The following is a 17,349-nucleotide window of genomic DNA, read 5'->3' as shown; positions in this document are numbered from 1 at the left end:
CTCACATGCTCACATGCTGAGCCACAGCCCCACGTGCCTCCAGACACCGCCATAGTGGGGAGCAGAGTCCAGCTTGGAGGAGCAGGACAGACCCTCGCTTTGGTCTCAATGCATGGCTTTCTACCAACACTGCACAGAACAACATCAGAGGACTTGGGGTGCCCTTTTCTTTTTTTTTTTCCTCTTTTTTTTTTTTTTTTTAAGCTGACTCATTTCCAAAGATACAAACCACACAAGATGCAGGCAGAACTGGGAGGGTTGAAGGCTTATCTCATTTCGGACCTCTCAGTTTATGTGAACACCAGGCGGGGAACCACCAAGCCCATGGCTACGTGTCAGGAACAGGTACCGGCACACAAGATCCCACAGCTGCCCTGTGCGCTTGTGGGAGTGGGTAGATAATGCTGTCATCCAGTCCAAACACTTCCAGTGGGGTTTGTTTGGGCACACAACTTCTCCAGAAGGGTCAGAATTGACATGGATTGATTTAAAATACATCTACCCTTCCCTGAGTAACTGAAGGTGTTTCATAAAATGACACTTTGCACACTCTTGAAGGGTTCCTTGACTTATTCAGCCTGTCAGATGGAGAAAGGATGAAAATCTCCTCTGCAAACAATTCTCTGAACAAGCTGACTTCTAATTTGTGCCGTTATGTCAGATTTAAGCAGTACATAGATAACTAGTGGATTTCTGCATAGAAATACTTTTCAGCCTGATGCATGCCCATACTTAACAAAGGAAAGTAGAAGGTAAAGGAATGCAGAGAGAGAAACTTGCAATGGGGAAAAAATAAAAAAGAAAAGGTTTGCATTAATATTTTTTGAAAAAAAATATTATTTTTTTTTGCAAGATGTTGCAGACTATGTTTTTCTACATGTGCGTGGCTGCTTCAAGCAGCTGGGACTCTTATGTCAAATACGTCCTGCCTTGCTTCCTCTGAGGGTCAATGAAAGCATCCCACAGCTACCTGTGCCCCCCCACATTCCCTTTGTTGTCCTTAACTTCTATTAAACGGTCTTTACTGCGGAAGCCAACACATTTACAGTTTCTTTCTGCAGACTCAGTCACTGCCTTTCCCCACATCTGTCCCCAGGACTCCACAGTGCTTCCTTCAGCCTCTGCCACCACAAGTACAGCAAGCTGAGCACTGAAAAATGGGAAACTCAAATTAGCTATCATACAAAACGGGCTCCTTTCAGCTCCTTTCGAAGCTGTTTAGCTCTTGCCTAAAAGCTTCTCTTGCTTTTCTCTTGCACTGTCTTTAAAAACCAGTCAGACAGAAAAGATTAACTTGCTTCTGGCTGCATTGGGTCGAAGTGGATTAACACAGCTGGACCCAACCCTGGGGAGCCCAGCCTGGAAATGTATGTTAGCACAACCCCAGAAATGTGTAAGCAAGAGTCGTTTGTGTTGATCTTTTTCAGGATGATGAGTTCATGATTAACTCCTTTGTGCCGAGGCCAGGCTGGGTAGGGAACCGATGCACAGTGGGATGCTGATCGAAATGCTCCTGTGGTGTAAGCCGTGCTGGGGGTTTCTCAGGGACTCTTGTTTCCCTTCTGTCCCCTTTGAGACCTTTTTGTTTCCACATATAACACCACAAAACTAGCAGGCAGTGGACTCCCCAGAGCAGGAGGCAGGGGAGAAAGGAGAGCTTTCCTGTGATGAAGGCTTAGCACAATCAGCTTGGATAAGTGTAAGACGTGGGCAAAATGCAGCACGAATGTTCAAATCCAAGTCACTTACCATTAAATTCCATAACAAATGCAAAAGAAATGTTACTGAATCACTGGCAGGCTGTTTTCCTGCTTGGTCATTTGTCTTTAGGGCTGGAGACTTGTTTTTTCAGCCCAGGCTTATTAATCTAAAGTGAGTGTGAGAAAATTGTAAGAAATAAGACAAAAGTGTGTCTGCTTTGTCAGAGAGCTATGAAATATAATGTGTAAGAGGGCAGAAGTATAAACAGATCCAGGAGATTCCAGATTTAGCAGACTGCCTTCAAAAAAGAGACCACAACCTTTTTACATGTCAGTACAGTCAAACAGAGCAGATACTGCAGCACGCACATCTTCCCCCCTGAGGGGCCGCTGGAGGACCTGTAGCAAAGGACAGGTAAACTGGAAGCAAGAAATTAATAACTTCAGTACAGATATTCTGGGGTTCACTTCCGAATTCCAGCCAACTTTATTAAAGTGCTTTTTACAGTTGGGCTTTTTTTTTTCTTTTTCTTTTTTTTCTCCTTTTTTTTACATGGCATTAATCCAGGACATTTTTACACATAGCAATTTTGAAATCTCACACACCCCTAGGCTGCATGAAATATTTCTATGCGGCATAACTCTTTGGAGACAGTAAATCAGACCATCAGAGATGTATACCTATAAATTTTAAAGAATACACAGTATTTCTGTCATTCCTACCTCTCTTGTCTAATGACATTTTTTTTTTCTGTTTCCAGCACATCTCTTTCTATATCAAGGTGAATGGATTAAACAAAACACTGCTGACTTAGCAGTAAATAAGCGAGAAGGAAAGATCTTACCCTGGACTGTGGATAAACATCATTCATTCTGCAGGCTCAGCGCCAACAGACTACCTCGCAGCTCCATTTATCTGACACTTTAGGGGCTACACTTAGATAAGCAAGGATAATTGAAGCAATTTTCAACATCTTCACCAAACAAGCCAGAGGCATAACCTTATTTTTGATAATAGGTAAATGAGATTCAAATGAGCATTATTATTATTATTTTTTAACTGTGAGCATGATTAATTACTGGAGCAAATTAGCAGGGGAAGTGATAGCTCTTCCAACACTTCAAGTCTTCAGTCCGATGCCTGACCGAAGGACATTCCTTAGCTAAAGACAAATTTAGGAGCTTCATACAATTGTGTTGAAACTCTATGGCTCGTGTAATGGATTTTAGATGAGGTGATCTTAAAACTTTAGTGTAATTGTATATGTATGATTTTTACTTTTTTTTTTTTTTTTTGAGCTTTTGCTGGCTGTAATTTCAGTATCATCAATGTGAACTAAATCCCTATAAAAGTGCTAAGACTGATTTCATCAGACTGCCTGAATGGGAATGGGGGAATTGATGGGATTTGTCTGCCTGAGCCTGAGAAGTCCCAAGGCGATGTTGGCCCCATCACCTGCTCCAATTCCATGTAGCCGCTGTCCTATCTTCCACTGAGTGTAATAGGGCATATTATATGACTCCAGATATCTACAGTCTGGCAACTAAATCAAGTCTTCAGGGTCTAAAAGGTGCTCAGATAAGCTTACACCTTCCTGGCCCCAAAACCAAGCAGAAATGCATCAGTAGCATTTCTCACTCTCAGGAGTTGGAGGCTTACTTCTGCTCTGCCCAGGAGCTTGAAGAGGTGACTCCAGCACTACTCAACTCTTTGCTGCCATAATAATCCTGCTGAGGAAATGAGCTAGGCTGTGAGTTTTAAACCTCTTAGCTCTGGCAAGCCAGCAACTTACTTGGTTCATTTTATTTTGTACTATTTTGGTCATTTGGACATAGCTCACACACAGAGCAATTATTCTGTCTGGGCTACTCCTTAAGCCCATAATGTCATAAAGACAGCCACCAGGACATGGGGAAGATCAGAGTTAGTGCTGTGAGAATGAGCCCTAGGAAAATGAGCAATCCACAAAGAAGAAACTATTTATATTTGCATTACACATTCCCACGCATGTAGAAAAAAAGCTCTTTCAGCTGACTACAACATCAGCTTATTATTTTCAGCGTGAAACAAGGCACCATAAATTGCACTAATAAATTTACATATATTCTCTTAGAAGTATTTCGAGGAGTATTTATAGAGACACTCAAAAGTTCATTTTCAAGCTTCTTGAGAGGTTAGTTTAATTATCTGGGGATGGAGAAATAGGCTATTAGTTGCTCACAGCTCTCTTTTCTCATTTTAAACCAAACCTCCAGCATTTCACTGGCACCATTTGAAAACATTATTGTTTTAGTGGAAATGTCACATACCTAATGGTTCTGTGAGAAGAAGCAATGGCTGCTTTAGTTGAAAAAAAAAAAAAAAGCATGCAATAAAATTGTGAAGGCATAAATGAGGACTCCCAGCCCAAAGGAATGCAATGTTGGGCATATGGTGTTGGATTTGCCTGTGTGGGTAGGGAAGCTCGCCTCTATTCCTGGGCAGTTCAAAAACCTGTTCCCACACACAGCGGCTGCAAAGCCAGCTCAGCACCGCGGGTCAGTGGGTGAACATCTCAGCCTCGTATGGATGGGAACAGGGGCAAGGGAGGAGGATTTCCTCGACAGGTGAGGAAACCAACTGAAGACATGCAGAGCAAAATCAGCAGATCCTGAACGCATACAGAGAGGACACATGAGAGCCTCTGGTCCTCTCTGCAGTGCCTGGAGCCTGATTCCAACTCGGATATATTGTGCCATTACCCAGTGTGACGGTCTGTCTGGCTCTCGTCTCAGTGCCAGGTTCACATCTGCCTCATGGTGTAAACTTCCCGTTTGGTTCACTATGGCTGGTATGAGAATCTGGCTCCTGAAGCTCCTCATCACTGGGAGTCTGAAGTAAAACAAGTGAGGATCAGAGCTTTTAAACATCAACAAGTTGTGGCAGCCTTTTCATTTCTGTTCATTTCTGTTTATCAACACCTTTCCCACCTCTTCCTGCTGCACCGAACTGGAGGAGCCAAAACTTGTCATCCTGGACTCATCCCAAATACAGACCTCATTTAAATCTTCTCAAGTCTACCCACAGCTGGGGTAGCTGAGGTTTTTCTGAAAAATAGCACAGGCATAGGGTTGATGCTTTCAGTCTGCAGGCCCCTCCAGTTTTTTCTTCTCTGAAATCTCAAGATGAATCCCTCATTTACCTAAACTGGCCTTCCCTGTAGACTTCCCAAAATAGAACATCTCAAATACTCATTGGCACAAGTTTCCACATAGAAATCAATCTGTAAACCAGCAAGGGCTGAAACAAAGATATTTTTCATGGCCAACATACAGTAGGACTCTCACAGAAAGCTAAATTTGCTCATTTCAGAGACCCTCTTTTATTGACTTCATTTATTTAGAAGCCTTTATTTGCTGAGGAGCTTTGAGACCTTATTTAATTTATAGATCTTGCACAGAACAATGGCAGCAGCTCAGGCTGTGAAATGCCACTTTGTTGGTTTTTTGCTGCTGCTGCCCAGTGTGTGAATGCTCATGATGGTGCCTATTTGGCTGGAGCACGTCAGATGCAGACCGGGCAGGATGCAGAAGAAAGGAGCCGGTGTCCTTCATTTCCCAGGCCTGGCTCATTACGCATTCGGTGATGAATTTGCTCTGTGTATAAATGCTGCAGCGACCTTGTACAGCCATACCTGACTTGAACTCAGGGAGCTGTGAGTAGAGCTCAAACCATCTTCCATGAGGTTGAGTTTTCCAAAAAACTATCACACAAAAAGCTCAGAAACTCAGATTATTCAGTGAATGTCATGAGTGCACACCTGCTTGTTAAGCTCTTACATGCACTGAAGCCATTTGGACCAGCTAAAATGTCAGGGTGAGCCTGCCACAGAGGAGGATCGGGGTCAGACTGTTCAGCCACAAGTCCTGATCTCTGCTGAGAGCAGGGCATTAATACACTATGACACCTAACTGCACGCTGTGCTGACTGCAACACGGACGTGTGCTCGTAGTGCTGCAGGAGCAGCAAGCAAAGCACCTGACAAGGGGAGATGGAGCCACGGTGTGAGGGAACTGAAGTCCAGATATCTGGAGGTGAAATGGCAAGCACTTTTGGCAGCAATTGGGCACTTCATCACTTGCACTCCTGGAAATATTTCTGCAGGGAATGGGTCATTGCCTCATCACCTCACTCGCTGCCCACTTGGAGCTCACTGAGGGAGGACCACCCTGACCTCGTCTCAAGTGAATGCCAAGGTTTAAAGCAGTCTGGGACCAAACAGCTCTGCTCACCGCTGTGCTGGCTGGCCCCTCTTCACACTGACAGAGATAAGGCACAACACGCTGATAGTCCTGAAACACGGACTAAGAATGGAGCAAAACCTAAAATACACATCAGCGAACTAACCTCGCAAAGGCCACAAGAAGCCAGGCTGCTACTTAGAAAGGTTTGCTACGGCATGAGAAAACATTTTCGTGCAGTCAGGCTGCCTTTGCTCTCTTGGTTTTTGCCGAAAGCAAGAGGCAGCCGCCTGCGTGGCGGCCCCAAATCGCCCTGCGGCACAGCATCTGGAACCTCTCAGTGCTCCCAGGCCTCCTCGAGTTCATCTCCAGTGCAGCACAAATGCTACCTTCCTTGGGAAGGTGCCTGGGCAAGGGGAAACCCCCTCCCCAACCTCTCCCCCCGCCCCTGCCACACGAAGCACACATCCCTTGCAGACCCGGAGGGAACATAGCAAGAATTGCTTAGGAAATATTGGCCATTGCTCCTTCATTCCTCATACCATCATGAATTGGCAAGCTACGGTTAAATCCTTGGTTCTGGGCAGGTTGTAGCCCTCATCTTTGAACTCCTGTGATGTTAAGGTGACAGTCACAGTTTTATCCCCCAGCACCAATTAAAATTTCTTTATTTCTCTTAAATCATAGCCACGCTTCTGGTATATGGTAGTGTGGAGAAACAAGCTCCAAATGCCCCTTCCATGTCCCCTGGTCTATTCTTGCTGTTGGATAGAGACAGGAAGACTTTGAATCACCAGGTTGGTCTCCTCCAGTCCACAATTCCCCTATGTAAAGGAGCTCCCAGCTCTCTTATGAGATCAGGTACAGCAGGATAAAAATGATGGATCTCCCAGACAAAATATCCCATTCTCCATTTTTGATGCCTTTCTTCACTTGCAGCTTTCACAGCGGTCCTGCAGAGCTGGGCTAGGCTATGTCACTCAGGCTAACCTTCAAAAGAGTTGCTACTGCTACTGCTATATAAGAGCATTTCAAGGATTCAAACTAGCAGACAATACAGGAGGGGATGGTCAAGTCTTAAAAGGAGGCCAGACCTTGGCTGGAGATATCCTCAGCACACAGGTGGACTCCCAAAGCAGACAGAGGTGCCCCATGTGTCCAACCAGCAGCAGGTCTCACTCTGGTTTCTGACACTGCTCAGCTGAGTTCACTTGTGCTTTTCTTCCTCAGAGATGTACTGTCTCTTTTAAACACAGCCCTGTGTTTGATTTCTTTCTCTTAAACCTCATAAATAAAACGTTTTGTTTTCAATTAGCAGGGAGAACATTCTGATGCGTGAAGCCACCACACCTGAGTTTGCTCTTGACATGGTGCTGAAATGCAGTCTATTTTGTTACATATCACCTTTCTAGGGGTCTTACAAGCAGAAGCATTCAGTATAGTAAATAAAGCAGGTTAGATTCTGGGATTAACACATTTGCTCTGTTTTTGCTGTGGTATACCTCAAATTTGTGACAGCATTCATTATTTCTGCAGACATTTAGTGCAGCACATATTTAATTTGGCTTTAATTGTTTAACATTAAAGGGTATTTTCATGTTGCTAGCAGTCATCCTGCAAAACTAGTTTTTTCTCTCAGTGTTCTTGACTTCTTGTCTGAATTGGTCTACTTTTATACACTGAAGTTGCAATCTGAGTCTACAGCTTCATTTTTCCATAGAATAGTCTATTCCACTCCTGCAGGCATGTATCTCTAAATTAGTTTGCCTCTCTTCCAGCCTGGAATACAGTGCAGGTAACACCATTTCTGCTACCATTATTGGGTCTGCTTTCTGTCCCTCTTGCCCTTAAGAGTGATTCAGTTTTTGGATGTTATGAGCCAGATGCCAGGCTGAGGACACCTATTCTAGACACCTATTTTATGCGTCTCTAGCATAGACAGAACAAAGCACTGATAACAAAACACTGATGGGATAAAGAGGATCTCAGGCCCCCAGAGGTATCAGGCATATGCCTGGGGACTGATCCTCTCAAAGTTCCTGCCAGCCTAAAGGACAGCTGAGCAGCAAGCTGTCATCGACTTTTCCTTTCTCCTACCATAGCAGCCTTGCTATAGTGTATTTCACCATTCCTGCTGAAAACCAGGAAATTGGGGGAAGGTGCTCTCAGTTTGCTGAGGGGTAGTGTCCTCCCATGGGGCAGAGCTGCTCCATAGATGCCCAGTAGACAATGCTTAATTAATGAAATAGAAGCTCAAAGCATTGCTGCATTACAGAAATTAGCTCTTACATAGTCACTTCTCTTCCTAAACTGAAAAATGATTAAGACAGATCAACACCACCCCTGTCCTCAATTTACAGCTAACAAAATCAAGGTACAGAAAGCCTAGAGATCAGCCCAAGGTCAGTCAGTAAATGAGCTACAGAGTCAGAAACAGAGCCCAGACACAGTGCCCACGCCACCCTGAGCAGCCCATTTTGTACTTGCTCAGCTCTGTGAGGAGTAGCAGCAGGTTCCTCATAGAAGAGATGACTTTGCACAGACATGGAAATGCACCACTGCAGACAGTATCATCTAGGGGTGGGTTCATGCCTAGGTCTTCCAGAGTCAGAAGAAATACTGAACAATTTGAAAATAAATCACGAGGAAGATACAGCATGTGTAAGGCTCATGAAACTTTCTGCACCTACTGTGTTTAATCTTGGCTGGCCATGTTCACACACATAAGGCACTGTTAACACCTCACTGGAGCCTGCACAGGAGTCTAAGACTTGTGTTCATTGTCCAACAGGAAACGTCAGTAACACCAGCAACTTTTCCTGCAACTTTTGCAGTTACAATTTCAAGGCAAAGAAACCTCACAGATCATAGTTTGGAGGCAAGAAGAGAAGAGTGGGCGTCTGAGCTGCCATCATAGAAAATACTGTTACATGGGCTTGAAGGAGTCGTCCATCTCACCCTCTTGTGCCAGCATAACTTCAAACATGTATGTGATTCCTCAAATATATGCCTCCTCTTTGACAGTGATCCCCTCTCCTTTATACTCCAAGCAGACTGTTCCAGTTCTTAAGCATTCTCACCCTCAGAATATCACTGCTGCTGTCAAGTCTGCAGTTTAGCTCATTGCTTCCTGTCCTTCAAATATTTTGGGCAAAATGTTAATTTCTTTAGCAGATTTTATACTGTTACTATGTCTGTTCCTGGTACATCGCTCAACACATTTATTTACAGTTCACATCAATAGTGCAATTTGTTGTATGTTATTGCATAGCAAAGTAACTAGAAAGGCTGTCTATGCCATTTTTTATTAGTTTGATAATGAAATTACTTGTTGCAATTCAGGCTATTGCTGTGATTAGTATTTTGGATTCAATAGCATTTTTTTCTTAAACCATCACCTGCTCACTAACCCCAACTTCACCTGTTCATCACCTGGAGACTAATAAATAGAATAAGAAATTTCAGGCACTGTCTGGAAGAAACACAACTGGGGAGAGTTCCTTTCATTATACCTTCATTTCTCATAAGCCTTGCACAACCATCACAGGAAATAAATGTAAAGGCATCTCAAGAAGTTATTTAATCCAGCTTCCTGCTCCAGGGCTGAATTTGAATGCAGAATTTATAAGAAATAATGGAAGGCAACCTAGTGTATTACTTTCTTCCTGAATGACCTAAATTTCCTGTCTCCGAAGTATTGCAAAGCTTTGGTAAACACAAGCTTATCCTTATAAAAAATGTTTTTATTCTAGAAATCCTAAAATTATGCTCTTCCATCAATGGAAGGGATTCTTTGATACTGAAAACCTCCTTATACAGCTAGTTCTCCATTATGACTGTACAAGTAACTGGTCTTACACAGTGACATTTTAAACTCTGAGTGACACCATCGCGTCCTTAAGAGGCCAAAGATCTTTTTGTATCAGAAAATTCGGTGTGAAGGAACTCCAGTTCTTGTTGCTGAATAGCATGTCAAATACTTCTGTCCATGCAATTGAAAGGAATTGTTTCACACCTTCCTTGCTTTGACATGTTAACATAAAGAAATGACAGAGATCTAGGCAGAGATATGAATGTCTTCCAGTGTAAGATAATAAAAGTCACTAACACCCATTATCAAGGAGAAATCTGGATTTTATTTGCAAGAATAAACCTTATTCATTTATTAAAATGCATAGAGGTTATTTTGTTTTAAAGGACTGGAAATGTAGAAAACAATAGTCTGGTATCTTTAAAAATGATCGGACAAACAGAATTTCCAGTCCTCTCCAAAGTGATGCTTAAAGCAAGTGCTTACAATGTGCATATATTCCTAAGTGACGTGTTTGAGCAGAGCTCAACAGCTCTGACAAATCATAGAATTACAGAATCATAGAATGTCTTGAGTTAGAAGGGAATTTAAATATCATCTAGTTCCAGTCCCCCGTCACAGGCAGGGAACAAACCAGGAACTGACCCGTGGGATGCAGATATGACCCAGGAAATGCAGAAGCCATTCTGGAGCAGAGGCTAGAGGCTGGGATGGCCTCCAGTACTGACACTGGCACAGCCCAACTGCACTGAGCCCTCAGTGACTGAGTGATAAATTATGGAAATAAATTAAGAGAAGCTAAAAGATAAAGTAACCACTGTGGGGTAAGACAATCATAACTCTGCATGTAAATTGAGCTGACTGTTATTACTCAGCAGTGGGATCTTGGGTTGTGATTGGTAGACCTCAGTAGAAGTCAAAAAGCATGATAAAAGCTAGAAATTATCAGAAGAACTAGAAATCAAAGGACAGAATATCATTATTCTATGCTGTATAGCCATAATTAGTCCTCACCATGACAACTGTGCTCATCTCAGAGAAGATTCACTCATCTCAAAAAAAAAAAAATAAAGGATATAGTGTAATGGAAAAGAATGAGAGAGATCAAGAAAGATGATGAAAGACTGGAACTGACTCCTCTATGAGGAAAGATCATGTTCAGTGGGAAGTTCAAATAGCGAAGGAGGTGGTTTTGGCTATGCTGGGGTTGAGGACAACTCAGTGAAGTAAAAGTGTTTGAACTGTAGTCACAGGAAATTCAGCCATGTTCAGACACAGATTTGTAGCTTGCAAGGTTTAGATTTCAGGTGACAATTAACAACTCCTTTTCTGTGTCTCATTCTCCAGCTGCCCTAACATGGCAGGAGCTACCACACATCGACTTCTGGCAGTGTGTTTCAGTCATCCAGCACGTGTGCAATGAAGAAATATGCAAAAATTGCTTTTGCTAATTAACACAGAAAATAAACATAAGAGGCAAAGACTTCTAATCCAGGGTCAACTAGACATGCAATTGTTTGTTATTTTACATGAGAATTGGCCATGGCAGAGTACAGGAAAAAACTGCTGAAACCTTCACGTTAGGATCAAAGCACTTTGTTCTCCAGGGCTGGAGTCAGGAGAACAAAAGCATCAGACTGTCATCAATGGGAAATCCTTCATTCAGAGCTCAGAAGAATCAGCCAGCTGCAGGGCCACCTTAGGCTTCATTTCTATGAAACAGTCATGTGAAATAGTGAGAGTAATAAACTCTCCCAAGAGAAAAACAAACTTGTGCCTGTGTTGTCTTTGACGGTTTGAGAGGGACTGGCTGATGTCCAGGAAGCTCAAAATATTCATCAGAGAGACAGAAAACAAATTCCTTCTGCTCCAACATAGAAAAGGTTCCATGCTTCCAGGGGAAAAGGAGCAAAAGATACAAGGGTGTGAGCCAGAAAACGTCTCCATTTTTTGCAAGTCTACCAGTCAGTCTGGTAAAAAAAAATTCTCTCTCTACAAAGCTTGTCTCTCATCACAAGCAATTGAAGAAATATTATTACTCCAACTGTAATTTATAACATACTTTAGGATTATTATTATTTTTTAAATCCATCTATTACTGTAGGGGTTAAAAGGCAAAGAAACTGATTATCACCTTGCCAACAATTATCATCAGGTGGTTATGACTGTTTAGATTTCTGCCCAAGCCAACATGAAGTACATTAACTGAGAACAAAAGCCATTGTTTAAAAAACAACAACGGTTGCCATTAAGACCTCATGATATAGATCAGCTAAATCCAGCAGTACTTTAGGGATCATGACCTCTGGGTTCCCTGCCAGGCCCATTACAATTTTATCTTATCATCACAGTATATCCAAATAAATCAGTCTGTGTCACAAAAGCACACCAGTTAGCATTGCCATTCTGAAGGATGCTTTACGACTTTTGTTGCTTTAACAGCACATTCCCTAATTGTTTTAACTGGATGTCCAGGAGCAGTGATTAGATTTTAAAGACTTTTGGGATGAAGCGGGTTCTTGCATATCAATTCTTCCAGCTGTGTTAACAAACAGGAGGCGAAACAGATGGGTGGCAGATACAAGGCTCGAAGCATTGCTGTGCTTGAGCAATCAATTAACACCTCCCAAAGCTTTGAATACCCTAATAAAGTGAAACTTCATATTTCCCAAAGAGCTGCAGGAGTCCATAACTGTTGTGACACTCACACTGAGATGCACAGGGGAAGAGCTGTCCTGCCAGGCACAGACTCACGCATCCAACCTCTCTGATTTTTGCCATATATTCTGCCCTTACATCTGTGAGCCCCAAACTCAGTGAGTGGATCTGAGTCTTGGAAGAAAAGGCAGCTGGAGAGACATGGTGGAAACCAACTCGAGGTAAACAATGCTAAGGCCAGCCAGGTTTGTGGAATCTGTTGGGAAGGCAGAATGACATTTTATTTATCCCTCTCAGAGCATTTCAAGGAATTACAGACAATGCTTATCTTGTTTTCTGTGTTAGTGGAAAACTTGATGATGAAATTTTATGCAATATGTTGGTGACTATCTGATCTTGCTGTATAGAGTACAAGGTAGGCACTGCAATGTCATATTTAAGCACTAGACCCTCAGGCTCTAAACCTTGAAGAGACCTGGAGAGAGGTGAGGAGCAGATAATAACAGGTTAACAAATCCAGCTATTGCGGTTTAAGAACAAGTCCTCCTCTCTGCCTCATTCCTGGAATTAACAACCCACCTCTGTGCCAAAAAGATGTGTTCAAATAAACTGAGCAATTTTCACTGAAATGAATGAGATCCAAGCAGGTACTGATTTTACAGCTTGGATTTGCTCATTAAGCACTGAGGAGGAGCAATAGTGGCAGAGAACAGCAACACCTTAAACAAATTCCTTCAAATACATTTTCAGTGCCCGTAAGCACAGGGGTGCTTGAGCAGAGTGAGGTTCAGACAGCACCTAGAGCTAACCAGCGTGAAACGCCACACAAAAAGAATGACTGCATCCTCACTCTTTGATGGAAATTAAGACTGCCTCCTGAATCAGTTTGGGAAAGATGCACCACAGCCCTCTCTCGCTAAGTCTGAAGGTTCAAGACATGGAAATTTCCAGCCTTGGTGATCCATCCATGTCTTCTATCACAGATATATATAGGACACTAACACTTGATGTGGTTCATGTTGAAGGGACTCAGATCCATAGCTTTGCCTAGAAGAAAAAAACTAAACTGTCTGGCTAGATAAGTTTCCCAGCACTTCCCAGTGGGATCTGTGCCCTAATAAAGAAGAGAATAAAGTACATTGCGTCCCACAATGAAAGAGGCTTCTTTTCCAGAGCGTTTGGTATGAAATGTTCCACATTCAGGCTGAACAGGGAGGTCCTCAGGGTGGTTTAAGTATTTCTATGCACAAGTGGCCACCAAAAGATGCACTCTGGGACTTTGGTTGTTGAGAACTTTCTTAGATCTGATCATTTCTCTTCTGACTATGTTGCTTTCTCCAAAATGATAAAAATGATCCCAGGGATTTTTACTGCAATTAAATACCTACAAATGTTTACTTTACTTGCTTAAGTCAAGTTCCTGATAACTACATTGTGGGCAGTAAGAAAGGACTCAGACTAAATAAATATGAAAGAGCCTGAATGTCAAACTTCTTTTTTTAAGTTTGCAGATGGTTAGGAAGCAAACTGATCACAATGACTTGTCTGAAGAAATGAGATGGAAATCACTAGAGGACTGGGATTTTTAGTGGGCTTTGACAGGTAGGCAGCTGACAGCACAGGAGGTGCTGTTCTCACACAATTTTGGGTTGTCTACTTCCATCAGACTGGGAAGAACAGAACTCACAGAGCCTGCAGAGTGGACATGGGTGCTTTGGGCAATCCTTTGCTGCACTGTTTCAAGGTTCCAGAGGAGTTCAGTTCAATCAGCTTGTCAGAGCCAGTGGCTAGCTGGTGGTTATTTTATCAGCGCATCTGGTCCATCAGTAATCATGTAATGCATCCAACCAGTGCTCACTCCCACCACTAAAAGCAAAATACATCTGTCCTGTGTATGATGAGCCACACAGCCTGAATACTCCTACATCGGCCACTTTTTACTACCAGCCTCTTCCTAGCTTTGATGGAAGATCTTGCTTACCTCTGCACGCTGCTGTGCTCAGTTTTATTTGGTCTTTGCTGCTTCCTTGCACACAGCAGAAGACAAGACCTGACATCTGGATAAATGAGGGCAAATTCCTGCTGTGACCAGGGAAAGAAGGCGGGGAATCATAGGAGGATGTATTGGAACTCAACCCACAGAGGAGCTGCAATCCCGGACTTACTGAGAATAATCTGTCTATTTTTACGTCCTCCTTAGCACATTGTTTTTCTTTGAGTTCCTGACGAATTTGGGGTCTAGATACACTCATTCAGCAAACAGATGATGTGGCTCAAGTTATTACTCCTCTCTCCCCCACAGCTTGTTCAACCCTGAGAGCTCAGCTTGAGCTTCTGCAGGAGGCAGCTGGAGGTGAGCCATCCCATCCTCTGCTGAAGTAGCTGAGGACCTTTTGCCTGTTCTGCTCTGGGGACTCTGTCCTCAGGGCAGCAGTCTCCAACAGAAAAGCAAAACTGGGCAGTGAAGGAGCTGCCTGAACCACCACCACAGCTCATGGCAAAATTGTCTCGAAGTCTTTTCTCCTACAATTATTATTATTATTTTTTTTTGGTTGGTTGGTTTGGAAAGGGAGAATCCTCTACCATTATTAAGCAAAAGTACCCATAGAAGTATACCTAGCCCTACTTCAAGGCATTTGCACATGTAAAGGGGCACCACAGTGCCCAGTGTAGATAAGCACACATGTAAACAGGTGCCAGAATCCAACCAAATTCAGTGCAATTGCACCCAAGTGGAAGCAGACTGCAGGCAGGGCAGAGCTCAGAGGCAGTATTCAATGACACCGCTACACCAACAGGAGTCTGAGGCTGAGTACTCAGCTTTAATGGAATAACACGAGAAGAAGCATTTACAGTTATTATTCATGTACTTAGCAGCTGGAAGCAAAGGGCTCCCATGTAACCTAGCAGTACTGCTGAGTTTGGGAATTCGCTCCCCTCACATGATGGATGCATTATGCCTCCAGGCTATAAGAGCAGAAATCTTGCGGCTGGAGGCATTTCTCCTGTACAGTGTGGAAGGGGCTTGCCCTGCAGCTTGCAGAGGGCAGGCACAGGCCTTTCATCTCATTGACATGTGAGCACAAGGCAGATTGGACCCCTTCACCCGGGTGCTGAGACCAGCAGACAGCAGGTCTCCGAGTTCAGGCCCAGCAAGGACAGTTCACAGCTAGGTGATGCAACATCAGGTTTTAAAACCCATTACATTCAGGCTGCTTTCTTACTCCATAACACATATATTGCCAGATATTTTATTGTATATCTGAGTCACCAAGCACTTTCATACAAAAATTTGTCAGCATACGTACAATTTACAGTGTTGTCTTTCATTACAGTCTTGTAAGTGAGTTTGTGTTTGTGACTGGCTTTCCTACAGATGTCTGAAGACCAGATACTAGTCAGGAGATGAACACAGCACCAGCATCAGCTAGGCTGGTTTCCCTCGTACCTCCTGAGCAGGAGGTACCCGCCCATCAGTGGCCCCTTTGCAGGGGCTGCTGACAAAGGCTAATTAGTCCCAAATCTAGTGGCTTCCTGACACAGACACATGACACTGGAGTCAGACCACCAGCTCTCTTCTCACAAGCCACAGAACATGCATCAGAGGGGAAAGGGTGTTTTGCTCATAACACAGAGGTGAAAGGCCCTGGATCCTGTTACAGATCCCCCAGGCCAGCTAGTCTCCTTATTTACATTTTTGTCAGAAAAAATCAAGGATGTTTTTACATTTGTGAATGGAAAGGCAGTCACAGAATTGTGTGCAAAGTGGTATTTCTTAGTTCCCCATCTGATTTAGCTTTGGATAACAGCCAAGAAAGGAAGGTAATTGCCAGCTCTCCAGCTGTGAACGCAGAGCCAAGCTGAACTAAGGCTTTCCCTGGTGCCCGAGAGAAGTGATGGGGAGTCTTGGAGTTCCTGAAGTCACAGAGCTGATTACTACAGCATGCAGACCAAGCAGCTCTGAGCTAACATGAGATCAGTGGTTGCCAGTATGTGTGTATTACTACAACTACGAGTACTTAAAATAACCTGGGAACGATCCTCTTATTATGCCAAAGTAAATCAATACGAATACCTCATAGAAAAATAACATCAATACTTCTATAACAGCGAGCTGAACAGCATCAGGCAATATTCCCTGGCTTAGTGACTCAGTGACTCAGCCATCATGATGTTCAGCCACTCACTAGACTAGTTCTTGGCATGGCTTTTGCCTGGCCATCTAGATTTTTGCCAGGGGAGGAAAAATCAGAGGAGAAGCTAATACAGGCCTGGGAGCATTGGTGGCCCAGCCTGGGTGCACACCACTGCTTTGGGAAACAGGAGAATTCCCTTTGTCTCTCTTTTATAAGCTTCTATGTAGGTTTATAAAGATAAGAAATTATATGTGCAAGGCGTTGCACACCAGCTGGCTCAATGCCCAAGGACAGTCCCAAGCCCATATCACTCAGGATGACAAATACAGCCTAAATGTCTGGTTTCAAACAACAGTACAGGGCTGTGGTGCCCAGCCACTTGTTGCTGTAGCAGGAAGCCTCACAGCAGCTTGCAGAAATCTAGCTCTTCTCTCTACGATCAGGGGCACATCTATTTCATATCCACCATGCAGGTACTCTTTATTTTACAACAGTGCTGTCACAAACAGGTGGGCCCCCCATTACTGGCCCTCTTTTCCCTCTTACAGGGGAAAACTGCATTTTGGTCACAGGATGTGGTGGGTCATGTGACATATGCCGTGTGGTCCTTAGAAAGAGGCCTGGAGGAACTGTGCTAAGGGTTGTCCCTCTCTGTTTGTCTGCCTCACGGCCCAACCCCAGTCCAGCTGTGAAGGTTACTAAAGAAATTTTCCCTGGGTGCAGGCTAGAGGTGGGATGAACAGTTCTGGCAGGGCTGTTTTGGACCTATATTCAGTGCAAGGTCTTTGATGTGTGTTTTCCTTCTGAAGGCTTTTAATCCTGT

General features: G+C 43.5%; 2 long non-coding RNA genes across 2 annotated transcripts; one reads left to right on the top strand and one right to left on the bottom strand.

Annotated features, from left to right (window-relative positions):
- Positions 1 to 265: 265 nt before the first annotated feature.
- On the top strand, positions 266 to 3,065 carry LOC121066295. Its single transcript, XR_005817643.1, has 2 exons — positions 266 to 345; positions 2,462 to 3,065. It is a non-coding gene; the product is annotated as an uncharacterized LOC121066295 (long non-coding RNA).
- A 446-nt stretch (positions 3,066 to 3,511) lies between these two features.
- Positions 3,512 to 14,480, bottom strand: LOC121066294. The gene is made up of 3 exons (XR_005817642.1): positions 14,372 to 14,480; positions 4,671 to 4,787; positions 3,512 to 4,572 (listed from the first exon to the last, which is right to left on the bottom strand). It is a non-coding gene; the product is annotated as an uncharacterized LOC121066294 (long non-coding RNA).
- Positions 14,481 to 17,349: the final 2,869 nt, after the last annotated feature.

The sequence above is a fragment of the Cygnus olor genome, chromosome 2 (assembly GCF_009769625.2).
Source record: "Cygnus olor isolate bCygOlo1 chromosome 2, bCygOlo1.pri.v2, whole genome shotgun sequence".
In the NCBI taxonomy this organism is placed as follows: domain Eukaryota; kingdom Metazoa; phylum Chordata; class Aves; order Anseriformes; family Anatidae; genus Cygnus; species Cygnus olor.
The sequence above is the reverse complement of the archived record's forward strand: the minus strand, read 5'-3'. Positions and strand labels throughout refer to the sequence as shown.